The following is a 19,766-nucleotide window of genomic DNA, read 5'->3' on the forward strand; positions in this document are numbered from 1 at the left end:
AAAAATATGGATGTGTAGGAAGATGGATTCATAAACGACAGATGTAGAAGTATGTTAATTTGTAAAATTTAATAGAGAATATCTGTTTAAGAAGAAGCTACACAGAGTAACGACAGACAGACAGATCGACGACTTTTATAGATTAGGGGTCACGAAACGTCGAGAAAACATGACAATCGTCGTTCGCCCATTGAATGCTATCACAATACTTCCTTAGATTAGATCGAGATGTAAAAGTTGATGTTCTAAAGTAAAGTTTCGGTAAAAGTGACAGTTGCCCGCAGATAGATCGAAAGTGAGAACTTGTACTTTCTTGTTCCAAGCCTTCAGGCGTCAAGAAAGCTCGAACCAGACATTCGTCAAAACATCCTCACTACAATCCTTCGCTCAACTATTCACTCCCGAGGTAAAAAGTCACGAGAATAATACCTAAAAGCACTAGATCTAAATCCAGTTCCGTTTTAATGGTGCTTTGTTACCGAACAAAAGTTCACCTTCATGCAGTCGACGTCAAAACAAAGACTGATCCGAATTAAATTGCTCATTATTCGAGTTTAAACCCCGTTCTGGAGTGGAAAGAGGGCGTTGTTGTCTGATTTACGGGGTTGCCAACATAGGCAGCCTAGACTTTACTAGTAATAACGCGGCTTTATACATGGATCGGGACGACGCTGCATGCTTCGAATTATTTACATTTTATGTTTACAATAAATTTGATAGGATTGTAGTCGGGACCGTTAAATTTTACGGCTTTACATGCATCAATACGGGAGATGCTGTATTACACACGTCGCTTCTCTTTGTAGATACAGCCGGTTAAAAGCTGGAATAAAATTTTATAAAGTGTTTACCGTCCGACTCTAACCCGGTTTTCCTGCACTCGCGTCTTCGTGAGGGTATGGAAGTGTCGTTCGGAATTGAAAACTTATGGATTCCTCTCGCAGAGATTGATGATAAATTAAACAAAGAAATTGCCGACGGAGTCGTGAAATGGAGGTGTCTGACGATATATCCAGTCGTACTAGTGTTTTGTTCTTACAATGAAATTATATAGAGAAACAAGATATATACATATGCGAGTATATGGCGCTCATATTTTTCGAAGCTATAAATAAAGACACATTCTGCTCAGAGCGTGCACAAATACAGCTTTGTTGATATTAATAATACAAGCTTCAATAACATGTTGACGGTAACATCAATAGTAGGTAGTGAGAATTTCAGGTGCTGACAAACCGTGAGTTTAAATATTTCAAGTGCACTTAACCAATTATTTTATCAACTGACGGACATTTGTTTAACAACGACAATGAATAAAATTTATTCCGAGAGGCCTGTGAAATTCATACTGACTTTTAAACTTGGGTAAAGTTCAAGCTAAAACAACAGAACGCTCCTAGCAACTTGTGCTCTACATCTTGTAATCTCTGGGTAAAAAATCCGTTTGCTTTCTTGTTCGGAAAATACAAGAAAAACGAACAAGAGTGATAGGAAAAAAATTGCTAAACCATACCTACTAAGGGTGCTACTTTTTTCATAGTGTCGTTATGCTCGATTATTTAATTTTCCGTGCTTCAAAACCAGAAGGAGGCATTAAAAATATGAGCAGTTAAGTTTTTGTAAATGTTAAGCGGCACTTAAAAAATATGCCATCAGCTCTTGAGAAAAAATATTCGACTAACCGAGGAAAATAATTTCATTAATTCGTAAACCGCTGAAATTTGGAACACACATTTTATACAGTGCGCCGCAAAAGGTCGATTTTGTAATCTATAAAATCTCTCTCTCGCTCATATCTTTTGTTTTCGAGAAGTGACATCCTTAAAAATGTTTAAAAGTGTTAGTTTATAATTTTTGTTTAGATTTTTTATTCAGATAGAGTATAGAATTTTTAACATTTTGATAATAGAGTTTGTAAGAAACGTGGGTTTGAAAATTAAATAAATATACAGGGTGAGTCACTAAGCGCATGAAAAAAAGTCGGAAACTAAAACACATAACCTACTTTTTTTTAAATAGACTATCTTATATGCTTTTAGGTATTCATTAACCTTTTCCTAGGCTTTATAACAATGGTTTATTTTTGAAGTTCCCATGCGACGTTGCCACATTTCATTTTTTTTATTTTTTTAAGAAATAAAAATTCACAAAAAAGGCACAGTAACGTTATGCTTACGATATGTGTTGCAATATTTTATGGACAAGCAAATAGAAGCAAATATGGGCTTTGTTACAGTAACAAGACTAACACTTAAACAAAAGTGTGATATACAGGTTAGCTGAAAGGGGACAACCTCGAATAACTTTTTTTATTTATGAACCTATGTTAACGTAATTTAGTTAATATTTATTACTTTCGATACGCTTCACTTGCTTTTGTAAAATAATATTTTCTTAAACTGTTTTCTGCACTTTGTTTTCTAAACACGTTTTTCTGTCAGTAATAAAGGATCTACTTTTGAGTTTTTTTTTACCAGATTCTACGTCTGCACTAGCGAACAATGTTACGTCAGAAAATTTTTAAAGAAAAAAAATTGCAAAATGTGAGAAATAAAAAAGTTGAATGGTATTTCTGCAATATACTTATTTCCGTTGCTTTTTTTTAAAGCAGTGAACTTACGTATGCACGCGGACTACTATTCTCCATTTACAAATTTAATATCAATACTTTTGTCTAATAAATAAAAAAAAGTTATTCGAGGTGTCCCCTTTTAGCTGAAACACCCTGTATAGAGAGTTTATAAAAAACAGAATATTATATTTTTCAAATATAGATATTTCAGTGTTTTCAAATAGAACAACTTGTGTTTCATCTTACTCAACAATTTTGTTCTTTCTTTCAAAGTGTAGGTGTCCATTAAAAAAGTAAAAATATACCCATAATTATCAACTTTAAATATAGAAAACACTAGCAAAAAAGAAAAATAATAAAACACAAAATAAAATGCAATAATAAAATATAGGTGTTCTATAAAATAAATGAGCTATTGATATTTGAACATTGTTATAATTTCAATTTTTTTATAAATAGGGTGCATAAAATCTACAGAGTACATTAATACCCAACTTAATTTATACTAATAAAGCGTGTATTTTTATGTAGTTCTCCACAAAATATTGTAATCCAAGTTTTAAACATAACACTATCGAGATTTTTTCGTGAATCTTCCTTGACTGTTAAAAACTTTTAAGAAAATTATAATAATGTTGCGAAGTAAAGCCATACGCCGTCCCATACGGTAGGACGTCTATGGGTTTTCTATTTTGACCGGTGACTCATCGTCGGTGATGGCGAGGTTCGAATAGAGAAAAGTTTGGAAGTGGTTTGGTGGAAGTCTCGACTCCAGAACAATGTCGAAGGCGGCGATCGCGATATTTCCAGAAGAACCGTAAGGCGGTTAAGTTGAGCGGAATGATTTGCTGTTGAGTTTTACGCACGTCGATTTTAATTATTGATCATTGCAACAATAACTTCGAAAATGAACTATGGTTCCATCTATATCTATAAAAATGTAAACGTTATTCCATTTGAAAAATACTAAGTTGCGTGTGTTATGTTTTAAAAACAGAACACTCTGTATAGTTGAAAATAATTTTGGTACATGGTTCTCAAAAAACTGTACAAGTTAGGCATTAGACTGTTTTTTCTGTTTATAGTAATTAATTAGTGATTCACCCTGTATACTGTTCCTTTTTAATAAATTAAGTTATTTTAAATCCAAATCAGAAAATAAAGTCAAAATATATATGAAAATTTTCTTTTAAATACTCAAAATATTACGACTAGGAAAAATTGGTCTAAGGTTATTTAGACAAAACTTTCGTCGCACTGATAACAAATCCCGCTTTTTGTAAAAATTATAATATCAAATTTTGCGAATTTTAATTTTTTAATGGTAACCATTATATTAAAATAAAATTAACGGCAGACGACAGACAGACAGACGGAAAGGAGAGACCTATTTTTTCGTACCACAAGGCTCATGAAATGTCGAGAAAACATGAAAATACCGAGTTGCCCGATGAACTTAATACTCCCTTAGCTTACGCTCGGGAAGTTAAAATATGTTGAAAAATTAATGGGAGCTTTTTCAAGGTTTGATTGATATTAGTTTTATGATTAAGTTCAACACGTAAGAAAGCTGACGTAGACACAAATTTAAAGAATACAGGGTGTTATTGAAAGGTACGTCCAACAAAATGGACGGTTCTTCGCGAAGTCTAAGAAGTCGGAAAAACTGATTTTGTCTTATCAAAATTTTAAGGGGAAAATTAACCCTTATCCAATCTTTTTAGACGCTACTGAAGGATAAATAGATAACATTAATTAATTTTAGTAAATCCTAGCAACTGTAACAATAAAACTTTTGTCAAGACTAAATGTTGCTGTAGAAACGAAAGATGATCTTTTTATCAGAGGCGTACAAGGAAATTGGACATAAATTTTATCTCTAAAAGGAGAACACTTTTACCTGAACTTTTTTTAACTTTTACCACCCATAATTCGAGACCAATTGCCGATTTTATTTTGTACGTACCTTTCAATAACAGGCTGTATATATGTTTTAAAAAAGTGAGAAAAGTGAAAATTTATGAATCTGTAAAAGCGCGCGGTCTGATATTTCATTGATTATTATTAGGTATAGAAGGCAAGATGAAGATTACAGTTATATACATAGTTCTAAAGTAGTAAAAATATGTAGAATGTTTTTTTTACTAAGAAATGTTTCCACAATAATTACAAAACTCTATCTCTAGAAATGGTGAAGTTGTAAATTTTGAAATAGGGTGTTTTTCGTTACCCATCTAAATCTGTAAAAATTATACAGGTGCTGTGCATCTAAACAACTAATTTAATATGTTCTACTTACCAGCGTTAAAGATTTTTTCAGTAATTTACAACAAATGAGGAATTTACGAGGAAAACTGGGACAAGAATAATTAATTTTATGAAATAAATAAAACGCTTACAATATTTTTCTTTAAAGAAAACATTGTTGTTGTAATGTGAAATCAGAGGTTAAAAATAAAAAAAAAATTGTGGTAACTTTGTAAGTAAAACTTTATTTATCAACTTTTTGCTTAATTCATTTTGCAGTATGTATTTCTCTGAATTACTACATTAAACTATACTATTATTTTATTTAAATTACTGTTATCTTGTTGCACGAGAGGTAATGAGCATGACGAGTAAATATTTTGGTGGAGGTGCCGGGTGAAGTGAGCTTTTAGACTACTGGTGTTCATTCCGCATGAACTGAAAACATACATGGCTGGAGTATATTGTGCAGATAATAGAAAACTCCACCTCTTAACTCATTTCTTAATCTAACTCTGTCAGTTAATTTTTTAAACAGTAGAAAAAACTATAAAATAGTACATTAACTGGAACTTGAAACAAGAGGGAATCAGCTGTTTTGCTTCTAGTTTCACTAATGTAAATGATCCTTAATATCATTGGATAGTTTTTTCAATAATAATTACCTTCAACAATCCACTCAATTTACGATTTCTACATGTGCACCCAATAATGTAGGTTAACGGAGATAATAAACTATGGTGTTTAAGCAGACGAACTGCAGACAGCACACACATAAAACGAAAAATAACAAACCATAGAGCTACGATTAGTTCACTGCTTTTATGCCCCGTAATGAAGTCTAGTTTATATACTTAAAGTTTAGTGGCACCACTTGAGGTACAGTCGTCGCAAACGGTTTTATTAAAAGATTCTAAAGGGGAGTGAAGTGCAGAGCTGCAGCCACTCATACCGTCGAATAAATAATTCAGTCTCAGTTAGGAGTATCGTATATACTTTTGAATGTTAGTTTCATGACTGGATGTAATATTATAAATTATAAGTCACGTTCACGTAGATCACTAAATTTCAAGCGTTAAAACAAAAACTAAGTATAATAAGTAATAATACGCTATGAAAAAGTATGAGAGGTTGTTAGTAGTTGGTCGGACAGTTTGAACTTTGAGATATGAATAATTAGCAACTAGAGGACAAACTCCACATTACAACTCATTCCAAAAGTCTTTGTAGTTGTCGGCGATGACGGTAGCATCCACATCAGTCTTTACAGGAAATACAGGTTTTGAGATAATCGAATGTAGATCATCGCCGATTTTTCACAAGCAATCAAGACGGAAATGTATTATGTAACCGGTGGGTATCCACACGATAACGAAAACCCCTGCTAAAACAGCAACTGTCTAAAATTACCACATCCTGATCAACACCGTGGTCACACGTTCCGGACAAGTCGGCGGCTTTGTTTGGTGATTGTGGTTGCGACATCACTAAGCTGAAGAGATAAAAAAGAAAATCCTCTACGGTCGCAGCGGAGTCTTAGAAAAATTATTAAAATACAACAGAAATTACTAGGTTTCACAAACTTCAGCAAAATTAATCGAAACTCAAATAACGTTCTATCAGCATTCAACGAAAGTAACGGAAGTAAGTTCCAACTCTTATACAGATTGCAAATAAAACTACATTAGTCCTAAAAGTTCTAACATTGTTTTATCATGCTGAAATTTATTATTATTATAAAATTTCTAAATCTCTTTGTTGTCATAATTTCGGGTAACCAACCAATTGGAAAATCATTCCTCAATAGTTATTGAGGGGGGGGGGGGGCGGGGCGTCATTTTGTATGACATTCTTATATGATGATATGATGGGATGATTTTTAATACATATATGCGCTTTTTTGACATGGCCACGATAAGAAAAGTTTAAAACAATTAAAAATAAAATAAACTGATAACGATTGCTGTTACCTATAATACGCTTTTTTTAGGTTAATTCTTTTTACAGGTATCTCGCAAATTTCGTTATTATTGTGTATTTTATCACATTCCGATTTCGAGGTTTAATCCCTTTATTTAGCCACCTCGTCATATAACTGTTTAAAACTCATACATCCTAGATTATACATTAATAAAAATACTTTGTTAGTCGCTAGTTGTTAGGTTTTCCGTCCAAAAACCAATAAATTCGTTCTGAATTTTCGTTTTATATTTTTTAATGTCGAAGTGCAGCACATTTGTGTTGTGCTGTTACAGACCCGATGTTTGTAAACAGAAACTCCTCTTCAACGAGTGTAATTAGTGTAATATCAATCCCTCTAATCTGAAATGTGTTCCATCAACACGTGTTATTTTTGTTTCATTGTTTGTAAATTAGCAGTTATTGGCAGTTCATACTTAGATTTTTAATGGTTCAGGTTGCATGAGTTGCGCACCAAACCCGCCTTAATTTCATTTTCATTGCATTTAATATTTGTCTGTTGTGTTTATTTCATATGTGCTTTGTTTATATGATATATGTTTTGATTTGGTCATTAACTTAAATTAATGTATAATTTATCTTCATCTAAATTCTTGCTGTTCGAAATTACTGATTGGGTGTAGCATAATTTAACAGCATGTAAATTCTTTGTTATTTAGAGATCTTGCGTAAAGAAGATCTGTTTGCTTTGGAGTGTCAGTTATTCATTTATTTATCATCAAAATTTCGGTAGTACAAATTTGAGATTTATGTAATCATCTGTGTAAAAGGGATGTCGATGCGACGAGTTTTTTGATTTGTTCTGAAAATAGTACACTGAACAAGTAAACGCTGAAAACTTAGGAAAGCTCGATCGCCTTGTTCAGAGACATCGATCCCGTAACCGTGACCTATGATTTGGTTTTGTTCGTATTAAATTACTTGGATACTACAACCCAGTTACTTTAATAACGATTTCTTATTGTCTTTGTGTGTTTAAGTTTGTGACGTTCAAATATTTGCATCGATTTGTAACATTTTATTTCATTTTTGAAAGCTGGAGAGGGTTTTTCCAGATTTTTCCTCCCCAGTTTGGAGGAATAAACAATTTGTTCTCCATACTTTGCATTGTACTTTAAGGGTAGTTTTCTAACCTTGGGGTTCACCACTTAGTATCTCTACGCATGCCTTCAAACAAGATAAAAAACACACAACATAGGCTTCCATTTTGTTGATGATCATAATTCAAGGCTAAATTTGAATTTTTCGCGGGTTTTCAAATTTTGTTTATAGATCTCATTTTGGCAGGATTTTTGGGTTATCTATCATAATACCACTAACGACAATTTTATACAAAGAGAGGAATGTGTACGAGTCTTTGGATTTATACCCGTATTTAATGTTAAACATCATATCAACAGCTATAAATCTTTAGGGTTTGATATTTGAAATTTTGGGGATATTCAAGATATTGAATCTACAAAAAAGTTTTATTTTGCATTTGCTCAAAGCCATGTTTTCTTAAATATACTCCATGTTTGGTTGATATAGTTATTTACTTTAAGGCTAGATCTCTCCTTTGTTACCTTATCTACCACGATTCATCACTTGAATCCATAATTAATTTTCACTTACTTACCTACTTTATTGACAAAAAAACATCCTTAAACAATACAAATAAGAAAAAACTTTTATTGTGAACTATCAAATATGCAAATTTTATAAAATTATCTATTAAGTACTATCGTCAATAAGCTATCATCCCCACATTCTCACTCTTATTCGCACTTATTACGTTTCTAAATCTGTTCTTATTTTATTGTACTTTTTTGGTTGTTCTTATATTTGTTTCTTCTTTTTTTGTATTGTTGAGAAACTCAGTAATTGGGCATTTAACTGTTGAGTTGCTTTATTTCTTCTTATTATTATTATTATTTAGCCAGAACAATGTACACTGAACATTGGCGAGTGGAGAAGTCGAAGTCGAAGTCGACTTTATCAGAAGACTGGAAGAGTAAATAATGGAAAATCAAGCACAACATCTTCAGTGCCTCAAACAAATAGAAAATAATTCACTAACATCTTTAAAGATAAATCTCAACAATTGTGTTGAAACACTGGAGTTGGTTTAAATAATTTCAAAATTAAATGACCACCATTTACTCGATTTCACGTTTTTCAGTGACAAAGTGGTTCGGTTTAAGTATCTGGCTATATGAGCTCATAAAACTAACCAGTCAGGAAAGTAGTAGTAAGTAAAGACAGAAATTGCAGGGTATTGGTCGCTTGCGCGCTGCGGTCAGTTGTCCCTCTTTGGTTGGTTTAATTCCTACTTGTGCCTACTGTTTTATTTTTTACATGATGAATATATGGTAGAAAAGTGAAGAACAATACAAACTATTATCTCTATTTACACATTTTAATGGTTAATATATAAGTGTGCAATTGTTTCTCTTGAAGTTGAGTGTAAATTATTACACCCATTCTGCTGGTGGTAGTATTATATGAAAATATTTCTGACCGCGGCTCGCAACTGACCCCGTACCCAAATGACATGTTGTTGTCGTAATCAGTCAAAGAATCTTCTAAAATATTTCTAAAATTACGAAAACTAAGGTGAACTTGTGTTTGAGCACATTGTGAAAGTTTTTAAATTTTTTCTTGAAAGTGGTTGCACTTATTTTTACTATATTTATAAATATGTATTCTCCGCTCTCTACGGCAAAAGAGCCAATTTACTGAAATGGGATTTGTGATAATGATAAAAATTTGAAGTTGTCTGTTGTTTACATATGCAACCAAATAAACACAGCAACAGATGAAATACAAGTGCACATAGGAATACATAATAAGAAATTTATTTGTTATAACATAACTTGTAGCATAATTAAAATTTCCAAACAGAGCAAACTGAAATTGTGGTTTAATATATTATTTAAACAATATTAAACACTTTTTAATATTTAGTTTGTAACTTGAAATCTTAAAAATAAATTTTATTGTTTCAATAGGGAATTGCTGATAGGAGGTTAGTAATTACGTTGCTTAAAATAAATTACTACTTCTTACAAGCTTCTTAAAACAAAATTCGTTATTTTCATTTTTTAGTTAAAACTAGAGGAAACATGAGAGATACAGTTTTATTGATTGTTGGTATTGACCAAACAGTTAATTCATTTTCGTTTTCGTTAAATTACAGTAAAAAACGCAAAAAATTACTTTGAGAGAGATGGCTATCATGTTCTTTAATGACTGTTAAAATAAGATTTTTGTGTTATGGGTTAATTAAAGCTTACAGGTTAAGGCATTATTTATTTCATTTGGAAGCAAATAGAGGTGTAGTTATTATTTGTTACTGACAATAATCATTAAAGAAAGTATGTAATAAAATATGCTTAGTTTCTTCGTTATTATTTTTTAAACAAAATAATGGGTCATTTACATTGTACTTAATCACCAATGATTTTAAATTTAGCACAGAATTACAAGAAATTAGAACAAATCAGCAAATCAACTGTATAATTAATGACTATAACCTTTAACGTATGACGTTATCTGTTTGATATAAAACTGGGAAGATTGCTCACGCAACAGTAAATTACGTTTGTCGGTATCACCGCATGAACGCCAAGAAAGGAAACTTTAAAATGAAAACTTTGTTTTTGTTGTGCGAGTACATTAAGACTATACGCATGTAAAACGAAAATAAAAACTTCCAGGTTTAATTTAAAACTGGAACAATGTCTGTGTTCCCCGAATCTAATATCGTTCAGTATTTGTTGTTTTCATCAACTCATTTTCTTGGTTCACCCTCACATTTTTCATCATTTCAAAGTAATAAAATTACCTGGCAACAAAACAAAACGAGAAATAAAGCACAGACATCGTAATTGAACAAATATTGAAGTTGAGGACGGAAACTCGCAACGACTTACAAATAATTTATTGTTTAAAAGAGCTTTCGGTCGTTAGGATTTAAAACCAATCACACATAGGGGAAAATTACAGTTTCATTGTATTGAAAAAAAAGTCGACGTAACTCCTGTGTACACAACCAGATGTGTTGTACGTCCTTCAGATTTACGCTTAATACTCCATCAAACGTTTAATCTGTGCAATTAACACAATCGTTTAAAATAATTTACTTTTGATGTTTGCTTTTAGTGCTCTTTCAATCATCCAATCAGAAATCAAATCGAACGCTACACGTGTGGATGTCGAATAATTTTTCGGAGTAATTTAATGGCAACAAATCCTCTTAGTTGAAGTACTTGTGCTCTTAATTGCCCTGTATTTCAGTACGGTGACCGCAATACCGAACCATGATGAGGTGTGATCACGCTAGCCCTATTATTGTTGTGTTGTTATTATCGATTCCGGGTTTGTATAACTGAAGATGACCACAAGCTAACCACTGATCTGGACGAGTAATGAACAATGGTATCCCATTTCTTGGGTCGGAAGGATCGTGGATTTAACATGTCTAAGTGTAGTGGTTTTCGGGACTTACCCAAAGTGATTTGAAGGGCGGAAGGTGAAGGGTTAAGCCATGAGTGTTTAAGAATTTGTAAATTGATAAGGGTGAGAGAGAACTCGAATACTTGTTTCCAGTATAACCATCTGACAAGATAACAATGCAGTAAATGTAGCGTTTCAATACATATTATCAAGGTGTCTTAAAAACCAAATTTAATGCCATGTTGAGATGTAAATGATCACCTTATAGTGTAATATGTAGAAATACGTGTTGTTGATATGTTATTTGTGACAACAGTCACTAGTGTTAAAAAAAGAGTAAATATAAAACGAAATGACAAAGGAGTTAATTACTAATTTCCAAATTTCTCTTTGCAGAGTGGATGACGTTCATGGGCGTATCTATTGTTGTATAGTTAGTGTTCTTTTGTTAACATAAAAGTCGTTATGACCCCTAAAGAAGAAAGTGATATTCATTTACGTTGACCTAGCTATGAAAAATGTTGCAAAAAATCATTCATACACCTAGAAAAATGTAAATAAATATATGGTTCTTTTCTAATGTGGTAAATTAGCAGGCAAATTTAGTTTACTAATTAGTTTTTTTTGTTTCTTCAAAATCTTGCGTTACTACGATTCACTAAGAAAACAAGTGTTCGGATGATGAAACCGAACTAAAGCAAATATAATTGGACCAGATTCATGATAAAAATTCTGCATATTAGTATCACTGCTGATTGCTGGTGGGTTGCTACAAGGCATTGTACTTATTATGTTACGTTTGTTAAAAGTATTGCATTTAAATTTTTATTTATAATTTATGAGTTACATTGGCTTAACAGTCCAATAAACAACTGGTGCATTCACAGATTTTGTAAAAGCGTTTATGTAACGAATACATAATTACCTACTTAAAATAATTGATTTAGTAAATAATGGAACAAATGTAAAGATGTTGTTTTATTTTACAAAAATATCCATAAAGAAGCTATGTAGAACTTACATCCAAACAGTTCGTCAAGCAAATATGACATGCTCATTTTCTTTTCTGATATACTTATTTTCCGCTATGATAACGCTGTGCATTTTAGTGCACTGAGAGAGAATTTTCCAAGCATGCATGTATGCGTTGTAATGGTTTGTTATTAAAGTATTTCCATACATGTTGTTACATTATACAGGACGAGAATACTCGTTATTATGTGGTGGAATTTACTTAGTTGCAAGATGTGGACAAAGCACGCTGGCTTTCTATATAATTCTATAAACATGATTATAAAGAGGAAAAATTAAATTTCAAACTAACAGAAATTTTTTGCCAAAGTAGCGCCTCTAAATATTAGTTTTCCTCTGTTTTAATGTATGTAACAAACGCATTTTAAAAGTTAATTAAACCAACTAAATAAATTAAGGAAATTTAGAAGTAGGGACAAGAATAAATAAGACTTTCTAAAATAGTTAAATCCCCTCGTACTATACACCGCATATTTTCATTGAATAATATAAAAACAATATACTTATACAATGAGGTACCAAAAGAATCAAGGCGGATTTATAAACCATAAGTATAGGAATATGTTATTTCTTAAAATTTAAATTACATTTACTACACAAAATTTTTAGGTGATGTTATCAAGTTGTTGATGGGGATGATTAGACAAATTTTGGTTAGTGTTTGCCAACTACACGATATTCTCAACATATATACAGAATTTAAAACAAATGTTGACAACCATTTGCTTTAAATACTCAAACAGATTATTATCAAAAAATGGGATATTTATGCAAAGGGTTGTAATATTAAAATCAGCGAATTTAATTTTCCCCCCTTATAACGATACAAATTAATTCGAGTCCCATTAACACTGTGTACATCTTTATATCCACATGTTTCACAAAATTCAGGGTCAAACGAAGCTTCAGAAAAAACTAATGTTTTGCTGTTATCTAAATCTACTACCTGTATAAGTATCAAATTTTACAATGATAAATTATTATCAAAGTAGTGTAGGTATAATAAAAAAAATATTCGTATCACCTCCAGTTACACTGGAAAAGCTCAAGTCCCTGTTGAGAACATGTTTTAATTAGTTTGATTGTATTTTTTGACAAAATAAATAACATTCATTTGAATTAAAAGGTAAGTTTAGGGTGTGCGTAAAGAGAGTTTAATTACAAATCTTCGATACCAAAATTTGCTTCCATGTAGGCAGTAATTTTAGATCATACAGTTAAGACGAACCACCCAAGCAGGCTGAATTTAACCGTTTCAAATTAAACAGTTGTGGTAAATAATCTTGACAGTTTGTCAGTAGTACCAACTACAAACAAAATTCATGGCCTGCTAGATATCAAACATCAAGGAAAACCTTGTCAAAAAATTGTACTCTAGAATATTGCTTTAACAACTCATCATTATTAGTTATATTATTCTACTATTATTACAATTGTTATAGAAAACAGAATATCGTCATGTTTTCTTCATTCCTAGCATTCCTAAAATAAAGTCGACATGAAAAATTGTTTGAAATATTGGATTGAATTGATTCTCTTCGATATTAACTTGAATTCGATTTCTTTTACTTCCAGAACGTAAGATAAGGAAGTATTGTAATAGGACCCCTCCGATAAATGGCTACTTTCATATTTTCTCCACGCCTTATGAGTTCTGGCTACATCTGTCTGTCGCCCGTGGTCTATCTATGTCGATTTTTAACAGACAGATAATCTTCAAAACTACTGCACCAACTGTTCTCAAATTTTATATAAAATCTGATAAAGTTTCGTCAAAATTTTTCATAGTAAAGAGGACTTAAATTTACACAAATTTTCATATTCCTGTACTTGTTGTTTATGAACCTACTTTGATTTTGTTTGTTATTATTATTATTAATATTATATTTGTCTACTGTTTAATTCATCTTGTTCTTTAGTCACATAATACGAAGTTCCATAACCAACGGTAGTCTAACACAAACAAAATTTTGAATAATTAAAAAATACTTTGAAATTTCATAATTAAACATGGCGTATATTCAAGATCCTGTATATCAAGATCAAGCTATGTTTTCTGTTTTTCTTGTTAAATGCACTGAACGTAACATTGCATTTCTTGATTTTCTGCAGTAATGACAATTTTATTTCAAAATCTTTATATGTAGTATAGTAATTTTAAATATGAAAAATGTGTTTCATTTGTTTTTGCCTCTTCTTTTCAAGCAGTTTTGGTTAAAAATGATTAAATTTCATATAGTGAGGTATTAACAGAATCCTAAAGTCAGTTACTAAAATTTTATTAATCTTAGTCAATTCAGAAAATAAGTTCTTTTTATGACACCAAGTCGAAAATAATAAACATTCTTTGGTTAATGCCTAAAGCGAAAGATATATTTTTTGAAATAAATGCAGCATGTCCAAGACTTTGTTGCTTTTGAGAAAAAAAAATGCTGTAAATTTCAGTACGTTAGAATCGACGAGGATGGGGTTCAACAGAGGCGCGGAAAAATCCACTGGCCATCGACAGGTCGTTATTGCATAACCCAAAAATCGGTTAGGTGACACTGGCAGAACATATTGCACAAACATATTTGTAAAGTAAATGTAATAAAAATGAAGGCGGATACATAAACCACGAGTACAGGAATATGTTATTTTATACAATTTAAATAGTATTTAGGTTAAACATTTTGAAGGGACAGCATCAGATTGGTGGGGATGATTACACAAAGTTTGTTAGCGTTTTACCATCTAGACGATATTAAAAACACACATTAAATTTGACAACAATCGGTCCTGTGGTAATTTATTTGAAACACAGAAAATTTAACTACCAGCAGTACACCAGTTACAAAATAAATCAGGAACTATAGGTAATTTAATTTAAAACCAATTCTGCATTATATTTCTCATGAGGACAGCACTAATTTTCTTACACGAAAAATCAGCTAACAATGAAATTAATATATAACATGGTAAATTAAGAGATGGGAAAGGTACTCCACAAAAAGCAAGAGATGTACTAAAAAGTACTGGTAATGAAATTGTCCCTGAACCCAATGATATTAATAGCCCCTCAAAAAAAAGTTTAGAAAAAAATAAAGTTAGAATTCAAAAGATATCAGCAATTTCGGAACTGTTTTCGAAAAAATATAATATTCCACAATGTAATCTTAAAACAGTGGTGGTACTTCAAGTACAAGGTGGCACTTGTGGGACACCCATTTCAGAATATATTTAAAATTACACAGTTACTTCCAGAGAAAAAGAATGAACGAACCTTTTTTGACGTTCACCCTTGGTACATCGCAGTTCTGAAGCATGTTTCAGTGATCAATCAAAATAACCTCCGGTACCGCAGAGAAAAATTGATCTTCTGTTCGTAAAAAAAGCAACTAAATCTGATATCACGATAAAAATAATGAAATTGTTAAAATAATAAACTCTAAAAGAAATTGTTCCTTCGATTGTTTGTGGAAGTTAAGTATAAACAAATTAACGCGTGCACTTTGATATTTCGCAGTAATATTTTTCATATTACTTTGAAAATTATGGATATTTTTAAATTCGATTCGTTGATCAAAATGTTTTATTTGAGTATAATAAAAACTAAAAGAGTAAATTTTTAATTTTAATACTCACGATGCGCGAGTTAAAAAATACTTGGCTATTACAAAAAAACCATGACGTGAATAAATTTTATCTCACGTAATACGTAACTAAATATGTCGATGAAAATTAGCGGCTGCATTTTTGTTTAATTGGTAAACTTTAACTTTATTAAAAGTACCTAGAAAAGGTTATCGTAACAAGGTGACATAAATTTCTATCTTCTGCGAAACTTATAATGCATATACATTTTTTTATTTTTTAGAAGTTTTATTTATTTATATATAAATTAATAATTCGAATTTTTCTTGAGAACTAGTATTTATGGTTACAACTATGACTTTTTGTTGAATCTATAAATAATAAAAACATACAACAACATACCGGTACTCAACCAACAGAAAAATAAATACAAATGCCGCTAATGCTTTAAACCGCTGCAATAATTCAATTATTACGAGTTCTCTAACCCCCAACTGTAAACTTTTCAGTTATTTTCCGCCTAATTCAAGTTGTGTAAATATTTCATGTTACTTACGCATTTTACAATATTTATTTTGAGTGTAAAAAATTAGCGCGCTATTATCACTTGTCATAGCGTCCTTTTATAACCACTTTCGTTAAGCGGCACTTTTGATTTGTGCTTTTATCCAGCGAAATATTTACAAGACGATGATGAATGCAATAACGTAATATTACAAGACAAACACGTTAAAAAGAAGCTGTTTAGCAAATTGGATTATAATGGCGAATTAAATGAACCATTACACCAACAATGAGAAAGCACTCAACAACTCGTTATTTGAGCATCTTCAACTCACTTCGGTCCGATAAAATTCTGAATGATAAATCATTTCCAGGAACAATAAGCAGTGATTACATCGAAGAAACAGTAATTGCGAAAAAGTTTCGTCAAAATAAATGATGAAAATAAAATTCTTGGCAAGGTTTTTATCGAACACTAACTAAATGGAAAAGCAGAAGTTACAAGAAACGTTATTTTTAAATTCCACTGTTGTGAACATTATGCGATTTTAGATTCGCGCATTTGGGGAATCAACAAATTATCCAACTTTCAAGGTCATATTTAATAATAAACAATTAACCGGTTGGGAATTTTAATTGTAAACTTTCCGACCGTAGTTCGTCGCTACCTAACATTGATTTCCTCAAAATAAACATGACGACTTTGACACCGTTGCGATAACCTCAGCTCTGCCGAATCCTTGGCGTTACGCGGTGTCACGCACCAAAAAAGACCGATCGCATTACGTAGTTTATGACACCTACCTCCAATCTGCCGTTGGTCAGTGTTGTGTCGTTCGTCAATTCGATAAATGTCAACACTATGATACTGGCAAGCGCGGCGCACTGCTGTCGGCAAAACTACGAAGAATCAACTGGAACTGGCTCACCGCCAGCAGGCCGCGGTTTCTTCGATCTTGCGAGCGGATCTAGAGTCGGTGACGTCAGTCAACCCATGGTCGCGCTGCTTTCGCCGCGTAGATACGATTTTGCGGTGCCCCAGGGTTCCGCTTCCGGACCCATCCTTCGCCTTATGTAACTGGCGACGCCGCAGTCTGAGGCGCCGCGTTATTAAGAAATTAATCCATCTGAGACCAGTACATTGTGGCATCTGTCAAAACTAACTTTTTAATGACAACAGTTGTTTGTCAAGATAGGAATTTTTATGCTCTCACTTTTTTGGGTTGCAGTTAGCGACGTCATGCAATTTTGCACAAGGTCCAGGATGCACATTCCTGTAGTGTGTAATTATATGATTAGGATTAAAGTATTTTTCCACGTTTTGCGTTTAAAACAAGAAATTGCATTTTGGAGGAAACTATTCAACGGTTTAAAATACGATTGGTTCACGTGATGGGATAATCGATAAACACACCCCTTCTTAAGTAGAACGATATAATCGTTGCCATGTAATTATTTACTGATAATACACAAAGTTTTGTATAAATAACCGGCGGAAGTACTGTCCACATCAAAAATCTGTTATCATCTCAAAATTTTGTCAAATAAATCCTGTTTAAAACGTCCAGGCTTTTCTGCTTCTTTGTGTGTGATTTATTAGTCTATAACTAAGTATTTTCAATGCTATGTGTGTGGATTTTTGCTAAATCACTAACGAGAAATACTGTGTTCATCCCTTGCAAAAACTTTGTGATGTCACCTCAAATTTTGCTCCATAATAAATCTCGATTGAAATTTATGACCTGATACGCTTCCTTTTCTTTTAATGAAACGTAGATAAGTCATCGTAAACAAATTGGTCGAAGATTATTTCGATGGAATTTCCCTCGCACATAAAGTATACCCGTAGCACATTAAATCCAGCTGCTGGAAAAATGATAAGATTTGATTTTGCTAATTTTTTTTTATGATAATCATTATACTTATGTTAAAGTAAATATAATGTTCGCATATATCAATTTAGATAGATGTAATGTACATTTTCGGGAAAATGGAATGAGTCGTTCTTAAATCTTGATTTAATCAATAAAGTAACGAAACAATTTAATCACGTCCTCCATGTGTAATAGAAACTGAAAAAAAATTATCATTAAGTACTCGTAATTTAAGACAAATAGCGATAACACTGATCGAGACTGTATATTCTCAGATGGACTCTCAGTAATAATAACACCTTAAAGTGTTTATGTTTATGCATCGGAAGAACGTCGCGTAAAAATTAGTTTGATCTGAATGAGTTTGTCGCCTCAAAGCAGAGAATTAAAATTGTCCTCGAACAAAATGTTGTGAATATTACACAGGCCTGCGAAATATAACTTTTAATTTCCCTTTTAAATAATATTGTTTTTTTTTTAGGTATTTATGTATGCTGAATTAAAATATAACTCTAGTTTTTTTGTAGCACATCGAGATTTATTTTTATGTAGGCCTAAATATTCATAGTTTCTCAAACAATTTTTCTGAAAAAATAAAATATAAAGAATATAAAATTGAATGTTTATTTATTAAATGAACTAAATTAGTTATAAACAAGACTTAAAAAAAAAACAAATAAATCAAGAAGCTTCTTTTTTTCTGTCTTCAAAGCTCTGATTTAAGCGTTTTCTCTTGTATTCACGATAGGATATGTTATTGCTGTTACATTTTTCGCATTATATCATTTTATATTTGAACAGCAAAAGTAACAATCGTCTGTATGATTTTGTGGCTCCATCCAAATCATTGGTGTCAGCAAACTTATCTGAAGAATTAACCCATTTCCGAGAAGACATTAGTAATTTTTGTTTAAATTCAGGGTAGTAAGCGCGTAGTCGACACAAATAACTCTTACTAAGCTGAACACGAAATGAAATATCAACACCATTATCCATACATATTATTACCACAAAATCTAGAAGTTAATTTTTATAGTACTAAGAACAAAACTGAAAAAAATATTTTTTGCAGAAACTGTACGTGATAGAAATTTTTGCAATTTTTTTTTTATACATGAGTATCTAAGACCTACCGAAATTACTACTTTATTTTGTTGGGGGAAAACCATCGCAGGCCTGTGTTATTATTATAATTCTTATTTAAGCATTATACATGCGTATTCGCACATTTTCGAGAAAATGGACTGGCTCGTTTTTAATTTGATCTATAAAAAATTAGAGAGGGGTTAATTTTATTAAATTTATTTTATCTAATGAAAAGAATGGGGTAGAGTGAAGAATGATATATTTCGAATAAAAATTTACCATGCTTACGACAACCTTAAAACGTCTGCATGTTTTCAAAGCGTTAGATGTTACATTTCCTGATATATATCTAAAAAATAAATTTCTTCATTTATTAATTTTTTGGAGTCACTCTGTATAAGCATTAATGTTATTTTATACAATTGAAAATCCATTTACCATGTACAATTTTGAGATGACGT

Source organism: Zophobas morio, unplaced genomic scaffold (assembly GCF_036711695.1).
Source record: "Zophobas morio isolate AGI-343-1 ecotype UQ-CSIRO unplaced genomic scaffold, CSIRO_AGI_Zmor_V1 ptg000006l, whole genome shotgun sequence".
Classification (NCBI taxonomy): domain Eukaryota; kingdom Metazoa; phylum Arthropoda; class Insecta; order Coleoptera; family Tenebrionidae; genus Zophobas; species Zophobas morio.